General features: G+C 44.2%; 1 long non-coding RNA gene across 1 annotated transcript; it reads left to right on the top strand.

The window, feature by feature from the left end:
* The first annotated feature begins 216 nt into the window (after positions 1-216).
* Positions 217-9,638, top strand: LOC110136385 (uncharacterized). The gene is made up of 6 exons (XR_002313634.2): positions 217-601; positions 997-1,133; positions 1,682-1,741; positions 2,535-2,625; positions 3,880-4,029; positions 9,377-9,638. It is a non-coding gene; the product is annotated as an uncharacterized lncRNA (long non-coding RNA).
* The last annotated feature ends 4,518 nt before the right edge of the window (positions 9,639-14,156 follow it).

The raw sequence follows: 14,156 nt of genomic DNA, 5'->3' as shown, positions 1-14,156 counted from the left end.
AGTCTGAAAGCAGAGGTCCTACCTGGGCAGAACAGGTCCCCTAATGCATTAGTGCCTACAGCCCCCTTTTCAGGGGGTTGGGGAAAGGCAGGGAATGTGGGGACCTTGGAACCAGCCCAGAGGCCTTTGCTAAGGGACATTCCTTCATTGGAAGCCACTGTGATGTCAGCTGCCTGAACCAGCTTCTAGAATGCAAGAAATTCTAGAAGCAGAAATATGAACTGGAGATTATGAAGAGAGTGATGGTGGGTTTGGGGGGAAAAAGAGAAACTGAAGAAAACTCCACAGAGAGTAGCAGGGCCCTGGAGGTGACAGGAGGCCTGATGCCACGGAAGCTGAGGGGCTGGATAAGTTTATGGATATTCCGGTGCAACACCAGGATGGGAGGGCAGTCTCCATGGTGACGTGGAGGCCCCTGGGGCCAAGATGTGGGGGGAGAAGTAGACTATCACTGTCCTGGGTCCTATGGTCCTGGCTCTTGTCCCTCTTCTGGCCTCTGTGGAGCCAAGTATCCTGCTGTCCCTGGGTCCCTATGAGCATCCAGTAGTCTTCATAACCAAGCACAGTCATGCAAATGAGGCCTACACTTGAAGCAAACTGGGTAAGAGCCTGTTTCTTGAAACTCAGAGCGTTTAAGCAAAGGCCTAGCAGGCAGTAGGAGGGAAGTTCAAGAGGGAGGGGACATGTGTATACCTATGGCTGATTCATGTTGATGTATGGCAGAAGCCAATACAACGTTCTAAAGCAACCATCCTTTAATTAAAAATAAATTTAAAAAAGAGAGAAGGCCAGAGAAGGAAAGTCAGTGACCTCTGAGGTCTCAAAAAGAGCTTATGCAGTGGTACAGCCGGTAACAGACTGACACTTGGTATCAGAATCCCTTTTCCAGTTCCATCCATGTCTCCCCTCAGGTCCATCATCCATTTCCTCCTTCCTACCTCCCCAGGAGACGGCAGTTCCTATTTCTCATGGAGCTTCTCTCCTGTCAAATAACAGAGAAACCTGGAATGAGAACACAGTGCCCCAGGTGAGCAGGGCCCGCAAGGTAGACCAAATCCTAGATGTTTCTGCCAGAAGGAGTCTGTCCGCAAATAGAATGCAGCCTCCCTCTGCGAAGTGAGAGGCTATCTGAGGTGAGAGAACAGCCTTTGAGCCCTCCCATCAATCATGCCCGTTCTCTAAGTGCTTGCAGCAAGACCGGCAGCCTGGGGAGCCTGGGGCTGCAGAGAGGGAGCCTGGTGAATGAGGGTCCCTCCCCCTTGGCCAAATCTGTCAGTGAGACTGCAGAGTCATCATGAGGAGTCACTAAAGTATTCTTCAGGAAGTCTCTTTTGACCCTTACCCTTCAAGGAAGAGGGCTCACCCCCTTCAACACGACTATAGACATTTAATAGATGTCCCCTACAGAAGTCTGCAGTGAGAGCCAGTCACCCACGCTGGCTTCTGTTCCGACTGCTCCTCGCTCTGTGCTGCTGTTCTTATTTTCCGAATATTGTTATTTTTCAACAAGTCATTTCCCTTGAGAGGCAGAGGCCTCGTCTTTTTCAATGTCCCCAACACTCAGCCCAGTGCCTGGTGTAGAATGAGGCTCATTAAGTGTCTGTTGAATGCATGACCTTCAGATAAAACAGCCAAGCTGAAGTGCTGTAAATTGTTCATGTGGCTCTGTATTCATCCCCAGTGTCTGATTTCTGGAGCCCCCTCCATGTCCCCAGCAGATGTGCATCCACTTGGAAACACAGTAAGTATTGCTAAGTTCAGGTTTCTCTTTATGGAGTTGCCCTTCTTGAGATCCTCAGCTGTCCACCACTTCTCCCCGAAGCTCCAGGACCCTGGGACAGAGGTGTATCACTAAGTTCTCTGGTTAAGGCTTCAAGAACTATGGTTGGGAGATGGATGTTCATCCTCTTATCTTTATAAGGACTTAAAGTATTAAAAATGCAGCAAGGAAGACCCAGAGGGAACGGGTGGAGGGGGAGGTGGGAGGGGGGATCGGGATGGGGAATACATGTAAATCCATGGCTAATTCAAGTCAATGTATGTCAAAAACCACTACAATATTGTAAAGTAATTAGCCTCCAACTAATAAAAATAAATGAAAAAAAAATGCAGCAAGACCACTGAATCATGTTCCACTGACCTGAGAGGGGGTTGATGATACTAAGGTGTGATATGTAAAGAGGATGATTATTAAAGCATATTGTTTGCACCTGTGAGACCAGGCCTGACTCTCAGCACTGCCATGCTCATGGACCAGTTTCTTAAACTCTCAAAGCCTCAGGGAAATCCCTGGTGGTCTAGTGGTTAGGACTCTGAGTTTTCACTGCCAAGGGTGCAGGTTCGATCCCTGATCTGATTGGGAAACTAAGATCTCTCAAGTCACTCAATGAGGGGGGAAAAAAACACTCACAAACAAAAACCCTCTCAAAGCCTCAGTTTCCTCATCTGTAAAAAACAGGCACTTAGCAAGACCTGCCACAGAATAAGCTCTGAATAAGCATCAACTGTCATTGTAGCTCTCTGTAAACTTATAGACACAGGATTCAAAGATGTTCTACATGTCCCCAAGTCTTGGATCTCTCCAGTGCCTCATCAGTGATGCCTTGAGAGGAGTGGAGATCAGAGGTGAGAAATCAAGAGGATTCACCCTCCCTGCAAGCAGAAGCGCTCTGTGAGTCAGCCTGATGGAGCTTTTATGGAGATTTTAGGGGAAAGGAAAAGGAAGTGTTTTCACTGCCAGAATTAATCCAAACTGCACACTGGTGCCAGAATCTCCTCTTCAACATCCTTGCCAAGTGGTTGTCCAGTCTTTTCTTGAACATATTCTCTCTATGAGGCCCCAAACTCATTTGCTTAGCAATTTTCTTACTCTTTTAGAGTATTCAGAAGCTCAAACAAATGACTAACCAAGTTTTATTGCCTTGTAGAAATCCCGCCAAACCTACTTTAATGAAAAGGGCATTGTTCAAAATTAATTAAAGGCCAATACGCTTACAATAGTGCCACAATTCCCACGGAAAATGGCTGTCTTCCGTGGGTTATAAACGGCTACTGGCAATCTTGGCCACGCTGTTAGTTTGCTTAGCAAATCTTTTTAGTTATAGTGAGCAGAAAGAAAATTTTCAGCCTGGACACTTGTGCAAATTACCACCAATTCTGAATCAATGAAGTTTGAAATAAAAAGATTTTAGCGTTGCTATAGTGATGCTTTTCACTCTGTAGCAATGCTGATTTTTCAAAGCATTTTTCCTGTCTGATGTCTTCCTTGAGCCAGTCTCTGAGTTGAGATGAGAAGCAAATAAAATTCTACAGGTCAGCACGCTCTGTAAACTGCAAAGCTCTGAAAAGGTTTGTCATGAATAAGTTATTAGACTGCAGGTCTCTCGACTCTGACTCATAGCCTGGCCTGTCTCCTTAGGCCTCGAGGCCTCTCTCGCACTGGAGGGATGGAAGATGGCTTAAGGGAGAGCCACCAAGCCACAGTTAGAAAAATACTCTGCAAATCTGCATGCCTCTGTATCTTCCAAGACCAAGGGGGATGCCCGTGACTGGCAGATGCTAAAGCAGATGGATACAGAAGTGGGGGGTGGGGAGTGGGTGTGTAGTGCTGTCAGGAAGGGGTAGTCAAGTCCCTCATTCATGTGCAAACCTACTCTTCGATTTGCAATTTGCAGTGATCACTGCTCCTTGCGCTGCTTGCTAGCCTCACCCCATTTCCATTTTCAAGTTTATATCCAGGCCAAACAGCTCAAATGCCACCTCCTTTAGGAGTCAATCTAAAGATCTCAAGTTCAAGTCATCCCTCCTCCTCTGAATTTTCTCAGCTCTTTGTATTGCCTCTGCGTTTCTCCTCCTCTTACTGCCTTGTATTGCTACCAGGGACAAGGCACTTCATTCCTATGAGTCTACAAGCAACCTGAGAGCAGTTCTGTGCAATTGTCATCTTGCCTAGCACCCTGCATTGTGTGGAGCAGACTGGGGCAGACACTGCTACTGTTCCAACTACTCATTCTCCCCTCCTTCCTCTGAGTAAGTCTTGACTGAGTCCATGGCTGCCTAGCTGGAGCTACAGTTCCCAGTTCTTTTGCAGCTAGGCATGGCCCTACAGAGCTTCTGCAAAGAGTTGAGAGCAAAAGTCAGGCAGTCATCCACTTCCCATTCCTAATAACAGAGTAGTGTGTCCTTTTGTGCTTTCCCTTTCCTATGAGCTTGGGTACAGGTATAGCAGAGAAACAAGAGAAAAAAGATGGAAGAAACTTGGGTGCTTGGCAAAACCCCCCAGCCCCTGGACAGCTCTTATGTGAGAGACAGATACAGTTCTATGTTTCTTAAGCTATTCTGCTTTGGGATCTCTTTATTAAAATTGCTTTGCCTGATCACTAATCAGTATACAGGTGCTCAATACAATTTTGGTGTGTGAATGAACAGATGCATGGATTAACAAAAGAATGAAAATGAGTGTACAGTTCAGCAAATGACCTGTTGCTGTCTGCAGTTCTGCTTGAGATAACACCTGTCTGATTTTCCTCGTGGCATCTCTGGTTTTTCTGGCAAAGAAACAGCCAAGGAAGAATTTGGGGAAGAGAAGGAGGATCCCTGCTTCAGGAGTGGGTCCCCAGGGAGTGGAGTGATGGCTTTGCTACTGATTTACTCTCTGTGTGATGTGAGGTGCTAATCCTAGAGGATCTGCTTTCTGAAAACTCATAAGGGAGTTTTCTACCGTCAGGAGTTGAAATAGTTTGAGTTGGTGGTGTGTAAGGACTTTCAGATGACAATAAAGGACATTCAATGAGTCTATTCTGCTATAACAAAGTTCTTTAAGAAATTCACAGTATTTTAAATGTGGGACTAGCTGCTTCTGTAAGGTGAGGCAGAATCATGTGGTGGAGGAAAAGCAGCGTGTGATCTATACTTCTCACAGGATTATAGCTATCAGATGACGTCATGTGTGTGCAAGCACTCTGTAAACTCTTAAGCACAGTAATGGATGGCTATTATTGTATCTGCCAGGCAACCTCCTTCAAGTATCTATCCATGTGACCCTCACTTGGCTGCTAATTGCAGTCCCCTCTCTGGGGCCAAAATAGTGAAAATTGCCCAGTTCTGGCCCATCATAGTCCCTAATTTCTTGGTACAATGATTTGGCTGAGGGGCGAACATGTGACCCAGGCTGAGCCAACCAGAGCTCTTCCCTAGAAAGCAATTGTACTGCCCTGTTCCCTTGGGCTACTGGCTGGGAGGAAGTCAGTAGTCTTTGCAACCCTGGGTTCTGAATGGAGGAAGCAGAGTTAGGGGATGGAGAGGCAGGCCCTGACTGATTGTGTCTGAGACCAGCTCCATCTCTGGCCTCCAGAAGTACCTGAACCAATTATGTTTGCTTTATGAAAAAAATTCCCCTTTTCTTCCTTAAACTGATTTGTGTTGGATATCTTTTACCTGAAATCAAAATAATCATGATTCTATATACAAGTAAATATAACATTATTCAAGGGATTTGTTCAAGTGGACTATGAGAGCTTGTTTAAAGATTCTAACCAGGGACAGTGCTACTTGAGACTAGCCAGAAATGGCCATGCTTGGTCTGGACAAGGCATCCTTTCTGACCAATCATGTGGCTTCTAAGGGGACATACATATAGTGGTGAAGGTGGAAGAGGAACCCAACCAGTCCAGGCTAGCATGAACTTGATGAGCATTGAGGTGATAGTTTTGCTTGAATATTTCCGAAAATGGTACTGTCACTTCCTCATAAGACAGACCACCCTATTGCTATACACCTCTGACTCTCAGACATAAAACCAAATCTGACTGATTCAGTCTTTTGTCTTTGACTTACTCTCTGAAGATACCTGGAATTTCAACCTGCCCTCCATCTACATCCAGTTCTTCTAAGTGGATGGCTCCTCAGCTATAGCTCTAAGATAGATATCATGTTTCCTGAGTCTTTTCTAATCTGGACTCTGACCTAATTAATGCATTACTGATAATTGTCCGTAGCATTAGAGAAAGGCCTAGATCAACAGGCATGGGACAGGTTCATTTTGTGGGTGAGATGTCAGGAGCAGAACAGGCTTCCCAGAGAGAAGCACAGATCAGCACAGGGTCCCTGAGTGTTTAGGGGCATAGAAACTTTCAAAGGAGATATGAAGGAAATTAGAACACAATTTCACCATTTATTCACTCAGGTAATATAGAGATATATGCTAGATTTAACCATTCAGCATTCAGCTATCTGGTGCTTAATAGTGTTGAGACATTGTGGTATAAGCAAAGTGCTACAAAGAAAGTGCCTATGCTCCCAGAACCAGAATCGACATACACTAATTATGAGGAATTCAAGGACATCTCAGACTTTCCCAAGCCCTTGAACTTGGGTAGGTGGGACTTAGTGCTAGATGTTCATGAGAACTGGGGGATGGGGCTCAGCTGAGCACATTTCTGGGCAGGGTTACACAAGACCCACAATATGGAGAAAGGGGCAAAACTCTGCTGGAGAGGTCGGGGAGCCTAAGGAGTCTAGGAAATGACTCTGAGAAACTGCTGAGCCCAAGAAACTGACCTGGGCTCCCTTGGGGACTTTTCACTACTGAGGTTTAGATTGAGATTTGAGTGTTAGTATCTTTCATTTTGAACATTCATGCGAAAATAGTATTTCAGAATTGTATTAGCTCCATACGGCTACTGTAACAATTTATCCCACAGTGGATGATTCAACACAATAATAATTTATTGTCTCACAGTTCTGGAGACAGAAATCCCAAATCGTGGTGTCAGCAGGGCCAGACTTTTTCTGAGGTTTTGGGAGAGAATCCATTCCCTGCCTCTTTCATAGCTTCAGTAACTTATGACAATCCGTGGCCTTCCTTGGCTTGTAGCCACATCAATCCAATCTCCACCTCTGTCTTCACATTGCCTTCTCCTCTTAGCGTCTTGTCTTCTGTCTGTCTTACATCACCCTCTGCCCTTGTGTTATAAAGACTCCAGTCATCGTATTTAGGACCCACTGGATAATCCAGCATAATCTCATCTCAAGATTCTTAATTTAGCTATATCTCCAAAGATCCCTTTTTTCAAATCAAGTAACATTCACAAGTTCAGGAAATTAGGATGTATATGTATCTTTTTTGGGAGGAGGATGTATGTGTGTATAATTCAGCCCACTGTAAGAATCCATCTTTTGTCAGTATCAAATCATTCTCTCATCTCAACCCCAAACAGTGCTTTTTCTGCCAAAAGCAATCAAGAATTGCAGCTGGAGATGAACAGTATGTGTTACCATCAATGGATGGAAAACCCAGCACCATGTTTACTGGGATACAGAGAAAATACACACACACACACACACACACACACACACACACACACACACAGAAAAGTTTTATCTTAAGCCCCCAACAAAAAAACACAATATCATTCTCCTTAGATGTTATCATCAATTAGAGTGACTATAAGCACAATTTGTGTGTGTGTGTTATGTACTTTAAAAAGTTATTTGATGAGGATCTTATTATTTTTGTTTGTTGCTTTTGCTTTTATCTAATAATTTAAGATCCCTTTCCATTTATTGTCCAGTCACTGTATCCTTCCCTAGTCTCCATCTTGACTATTCCAGCAGCAGCCCCAGGCCTGTTGTGGCCAGCAAAGAGATGATTCAGGGGCCTCCTCTTACCTGTAAACTGAACTCTCCTCACCATATATGCCCCACTCCTAATAGCTGCTCCCAGCTGCTGCAGGATAAGCTTGTACTTGGAGAGCCCTTGGGAGGATGGTCAGGAGCATGGCTGCAATTATTGCACAGGGCCACTGCTTGAGCCATTATGAGTTGAATTCAGGTTTTCATTTATTCATCATTCATTCAAGCAGACCTCTCTGAGCACCTGGGAGGCACTATTCTAGGTCCCAGGAGATGGGGGCAGTGCTGCTGCTACTGCTAAGTCGCTTCAGCCGTGTCCAACTCTGTGCGACCCCACAGACTTCAGCCCACCAGACTCCCCCGTCCCTGGTATTCCCCAGGCAAGAACACTGGAGTGGGTTGCCATTTCCTTCTCCAGTTCATGAAAGTGAAAAGTGAAAGTGAAGTCGCTCAGTCGTGTCCGACTCTTCGCGACCCTACGGACTGCAGCCTACCAGGCTCCTCTGCCCATGGGATTTTCCAGGCAAGAGTACTGGAGTGGGGTGCCATTGCCTTCTCCGGATGGGGGTAGTGGGGAGGGTGTAAAGATAATATCTGCCTCTAAGCCATTACGGGCTTCCCCGGTGGCTCAGCTGGTTAAGAATCTACCTGCAATGTGGGAGGCCTGGGTTCAATCCCTGGGTTGGGAAGATCCCCTGGAGAAGGGAAAGGCTGCGCACTCCAGTATTCTGGCCTGGAGAGTTCCGTGGAGTGTATAGTCCATGGGGTCACAAAGAGCCAGAAACAACTGAGCGACTTTCACTTTACTTTAAGGCACTTACAGCAATTTCATAACATCCCGTCTTTCAGACTGAGAGCTTTCAATCCAAAGAAAAGAAGATAACGTTGCGTCAGTAGATGTGAAACATTGTAAATGTCTCCCTCTTTTGGTTCTTAACCAGCGGCATTCACACAATCACCTCATTAGAACGATGTTATCACCCTGGCATCACTGGTAGCTTCTCACAGTTTTCAGAGAAGACAGCAGAAGCTCAGGTGGTAAACTGGTTTGCCCCAGATTCCCAGCCAATGAGCAGCAGCGCTGGGCTCTGAGTCCAGGTTTCCTCCACGAAGCCTGGAGACCCTTCTACTCTGCCATGAAACATTCTTTCCTCTTTCCCACCTCAACTTCTGAACCATCTTCAGCCCTCCTCCTTTCTCTCCCTGAATGCTCCTGGGACCCCACACCCTTAGTGGTACCCTGTCGCCTCACCCTGAAATTGCCTGGGCTCCCCGCTCCTTATCCAAGAGATAAAGAGCTCTCGTTCTCTAATTTGATAAATTATGTTAATGGGTGAAATCAGGTCAAACATAGCAAATTGCCAATCCTATTTTAAGTTTTGGGGAGATGAAGCTTTAATGGAAAATGAATACAAAGACTATTTAATGGATTCGCTGGCTGAAGGATCCACTACCTCCATCATGATGCAGACTTTTGAGCTGGGAAGTGCATGGGAGGGTGTGGTGTGACTGCATCCCCTGGGCCACGGCACAGAAAGCTTGGAGCAGGGGCCAATCAGAGCTCTGTTTGAGTCCTTGCTGTGAGACTGAGCGAGTGACAAGCTCTCCGAGCTTAGTGTTCTGTGAAATGGAGATAAAAATATCTTACAAGGTTCTTGTGAGGGTTGGATGGGCTAGAGATGCGCCTGCCAGGGGTTAGGAGTTCAATTTTCTTTTTTTAAATGTTAATTCCTTTCTTTCCCAGAGAGCTCGCATTCCTGCTGGGAAGGTAAACTCACTCACATGAATTGACTTGCGGTGAACTCCACTCCAAAGGCTTTGCTCTTTGTGAAACTGCAAAAGAGCCACACTCTGGAGAACTGGTAAGAGAAGGGGGCACAGGTGAGAGGACAGGATTGCAGATGAGACAATTCGGACACAGAGGAGAGGGCAGGGTGCAGTTGAGAAAGTGGGGGTACAGGTAAGAAGACAAAGGCCCAGGCTAGCACTTACGGGGATGAGGCGAGACAAAGGGGGTGCTGGCAAGATTTGCCTCCCCCCCCCCCCACCCTTGGATGGCTTCTTGTCTTTCTTGTACTCTTTAAAAACATGTTTGACTTACAAAACTCATACATACTTGTAAAAATAAAATGTTCAAACAAAGCAAAATTTTCTGAATTCTTTACGAAGTACTAAGACTTGCTTGTCTCCTTCCCCAGCCCCGCGGCGCCACAGAGCATGTTAAAGGTTTGATGCTGTCTTTCCACAGCTTTGGGCTTCCCAGGTGCACAGTGATAAAGAATGCCCCTGCCAATGTAGGGGACACAGGAGACTGAGGTTAGATCCCCGGTAGGGAAGATCCCCTGGAGTAGGAAGTGGCAATCCACTCTAGTATTCCTGCCTGGGAAACCCCATGGACAGAGGAGTCTGGTGGGCTACAGTCCATGGGGTCACAGAGAGACGGACATGACTGAGCATGCATTCCACACCTTTCCCTGGGCCCAGGAGAATATATTTTGTATATATGCAGTTTTTTATTTTACAGTAATGGTTCACTCTAAGAATCATTCTGAAACTTGCTTTTTGTTGTTTTCTACTCAAAGTCTATCATAGCCTATTTTCCACATCAGTAAATATGGCTCTACTGTGCTCTTTTTTAAAGACCTGCATGGTATTACAGAGCATAGGTAAACCATCATTTACTGCACTTCTTACCAAGAAATTGTCTCCAGTTTTTCACTATTAAAAACTGTGGTGCAATTTGTTAATTCAATAAATATGGACTGAGCAGTTGCATGCACCAAGTCCTGGACTGCGCTTCAGAGACACGAAAATGAGTGAGCAGGGTCAGCCCCCATGACTAACGGGGCTTTCACTGAAGTGAACTCCAGTGCAGTAGTGACACAGGTAAATATAAAATTGTCACTGGGAGGCACATTTCCCAAGGCCCTTTTTCCAGTGCTTAACAAGTGCCCCAGATCTTTTTTTGTAAATCAAAGTATAGTCGATTTATAATTTTTCAGGTGTACAGTGAAGTGATTCATTTATATATGTGTGTGTGTATAATCTTTTCCAGATTCTTTTCCATTATAGATTATTATGAGATATTGAATATAGTTCCCTGTACTATGCAGTAGGTTCATGCTGCAACAAGTGTCCCAGGTCTTATTCTTAAAACCCACTGAAGGGCTTCCTTGGGGGCTCAGTGGTAAAGAATCCACCTGCCAATGCAGGAGACTCAGGCTCAATCCTTGGGTTGGGAAGATACCACATGCTGCAAAGCAGCTAAGCCCGTGTACCACGACTGCTGAGCCTGTGCTCTAGAGCCCAGAAGCCACATCTCCGGAGCCCGTGTACCAAACAACTGAAGCCCACTCGCCCTAGGGCCCATGCTCTGCAACGGGGGAAGCTGCTGCAATGAGAAGCCTGCACACCACAGCTAGAGAGTAGCCCCCACTTACCATAACTAGAGGAAAGCCTGCACAACAAAGACGACCCCGGAACAGCCAAAAATAAATAGATGAAGAAATTATTTTTAAAAACCCACTGAAGCCTGCTGATGGAAATGTAAAATGGTGCAACCACTATGGCAGTGTTCTTAGAAAGTTAAACATACACCTACTGTCCAAATATTCCACTTCCATGAATTTACCTAAGAGAAAAGAAAGCACAAGTCTACACAAAGACTTATGTGCAAAGACTTACAGCAACCTTATTTGTAAGCGTCAAAAACTGGATCCAGACTTTGATAAGATAGTTATTTTGAGACACTGGTCTGCCATCTTTTTGGTCAGCTGTCTTTCTGAAAAAAATATTCTTTGCCTTTAAAAAAAAAGCCAAAAACTGGAAAGAACCCAGATGTCCACCAACAGGTGGATGGATAAATAAATATACAGAGGAACCCTACTCCACAATGAAAAGGGATAAACTACACAGCCACATGGATGAATCTCAAAGTAATTATGCTGAGAGAAAGAAGCCAGACAAAAAGAGAATACACACTGCAAGATTCTGTTTACATAAAACTCCAGAAAAGGCAAACTGATCTACAGTGACAGGAAGCGGATCAATGGCTATTTGGGTATGAGAGAGGTTGAGGGAGAGACTACAGGGACACAGGAAACATTTGAGGGCAATGGAAGTGTTCACTCCCTTGATCATGGCAGCATTTATATGTGTGTCAAAACTTATCAGATTGTACACATTAAACATATGTGGTCTATTGGTTAGAAATTATACTTGAAAATAACATGCAGGTAGGACTTCCCTGTAACCTGCAGCTGGTCCAGTAGTTAAGACTTGGCACTCACAGTGCAGGGTGTTTGGGTTCAATCCCTAGTCAGGGGACTAGATCCTGCATCCTGCAACTAAGACCCTGCACAATTAAATTAAAAAAAAAAAAAACAAACCCACACACTGGTGAATTTTTAACTAAGGTAGTGGCATGATCAGATTTTCAGATATTTTCCAGTTGTACAAAAATGGGAAGACACCACAGGTGGGAAAGCCAGCTAAGGCATAATTATGTATACAGCTAGGTAAGAGAGGAAGTGCTGACTCATTGATTTTAATTGCTGTGAGTTTTCCATTGTGGGAATATGCTATAATTTATTTACCCATTTGCCCATGGAAGAATGTTTAGGTTGTTTCCAGTTGTTTAGTATTACAAAAATGCCTTAATGAATAGTCTTGTTTCTCCAAGTACTCACATGTGATTGTGTCTCTAATGAAATATGTACAGGTAGATTTAAGTTATAGGGTATGAGTGACTTCAGGTTTACTAATTGCTCAGTTAGTAATTACTAATTGCTCAATTGCTCTCACTCAATTGCTCTCTCCATTACAAAAATATTCTCTCCTGTCAGTATTTTATGAAAGTTTCATTGTTGTACATTCTCATTAACAGTTGGCATTATCAAAATTTAAAAATTCTGATGGGTGTAAAATGACATCTCACTGCTTTTCTAATTTGCATTTCTAGGATTTTTAATGAGGCTGTGCATCTTTTCTTATTTTTCTTTATCACTGAGTTTTCTTCCTCTGTCAATTCTGTACATACCCTTTGCATTTTTTTCTGGTTGGTCTCTTGAATTATTTTTCATGATGTATGTGCATTGTCTTCCTTATAGTTTCCCATTTAATTCTTTGTCACCTGGATGCATCGCAAAAATTTTCTCCCAGTCTGTGGCTTATGTTTTCACTTTGTTTTATTGTACCTTTTGCTGTATGTGCATTTATTCTGCAATGCTCCTCTAATGATATACCACAAACTTGGCTTAAAACAACAAGTTTGTTACAGCCTGGAGGACGGAAGTCCAAAATGGCTTTCACTGAGCAAAAATCAACATTCTTTCTTTAGGCTCTAAAAGAGAATCTGTTTTCTCACATTTTCTGGCTTCTAAAGCCCACCTACAACCCTTGGCTTGAAGATCCTTCTTCCATCTTCAAAGCCAGCTGTGTATAATCTTTGAAGGTCTCTCTAACTTTGACATTCCTATGTTGCTGTTGCTTCACTATCTCTTGGAGTTTGCTCAAACTCGTGTCTATTGAGTCAGTGATGCCTGCCATCCAATCATCTCATCCTCTGTCACCCTCTTCTCCTCCTGCCCTCAATCTTTCCCAACATCAGGGTCTTTCCCAGTGAGTCAGTTCTTCGCATCAGGTGGCCAAAGTATTGGAGTTTCAGCTTCAGCATCAGTCCTTCCAATGAATATTCAGGACTGATCTCCTTTAGGATGGATGGGTTGGATCTCCTTGCAGTCCAAGGGACTCTTAAGAGTCTTCTCCAACACCACAGTTCAAAAGCATCAATTCTTCCTTGCTCATCTTTCTTTTCACGTCCATACATGGCTACTGGGAAAACCATAACTTTGACTTTTGTCAGCAAATTTATGTCTCTGCTTTTTAATATGCTGTCTAGGTTGGTCATAGCTTTTCTTCCAAGGAGTAAGCGTCTTTTAATTTTATGGCTACAGTCACTGTCCACAATGATTTTGGAGCCCATAAAAATAAGTCTGTCACTGTGTCTGATTTTCCCCCATCATTTTGCCATGAAGTGATGGGATCAGATGCCGTGATCTTACTTTTTTGAAAGTTGAGTTTTAAGCTGCTTTTTCACTCTCCTCTTCCACCTTCAACTAGAGGGTCTTTAGTTCCTCTTCACTTTCTGCCCTTAGAGTCATCTGCATTTCTGAGGTTATTGATATTTCTCCCAGAAATCTTGATTTCAGCTTGTGATGTCCCTTTCATAAGGACTTTGAGTCAACCCAATCTATTAAATAATCCACTTTCCCTACTAATCTGCAATGCCATTTTTGTCATATAGCACGCTTTCATAAATACATGGGTTTGTTTCTGGGCTCATTATTCTGTTCTTTCAGTTATTTACTTTCTTGCTTTTCCAAGTGGTGCTTCATGGACCAGCAGCATCAATATCACCTGGTATCTTATTGGGACTGCAGCATCTCAAGCCCAATCCGAGTTTCTCAATTAAGATCTGGGATTAACAAGATCCCCAGAGGATTCCTGGGGGCCTGAAAGTTTGA

This window comes from Odocoileus virginianus, chromosome 5, assembly GCF_023699985.2.
Source record: "Odocoileus virginianus isolate 20LAN1187 ecotype Illinois chromosome 5, Ovbor_1.2, whole genome shotgun sequence".
In the NCBI taxonomy this organism is placed as follows: domain Eukaryota; kingdom Metazoa; phylum Chordata; class Mammalia; order Artiodactyla; family Cervidae; genus Odocoileus; species Odocoileus virginianus.
The sequence above is the reverse complement of the archived record's forward strand: the minus strand, read 5'-3'. Positions and strand labels throughout refer to the sequence as shown.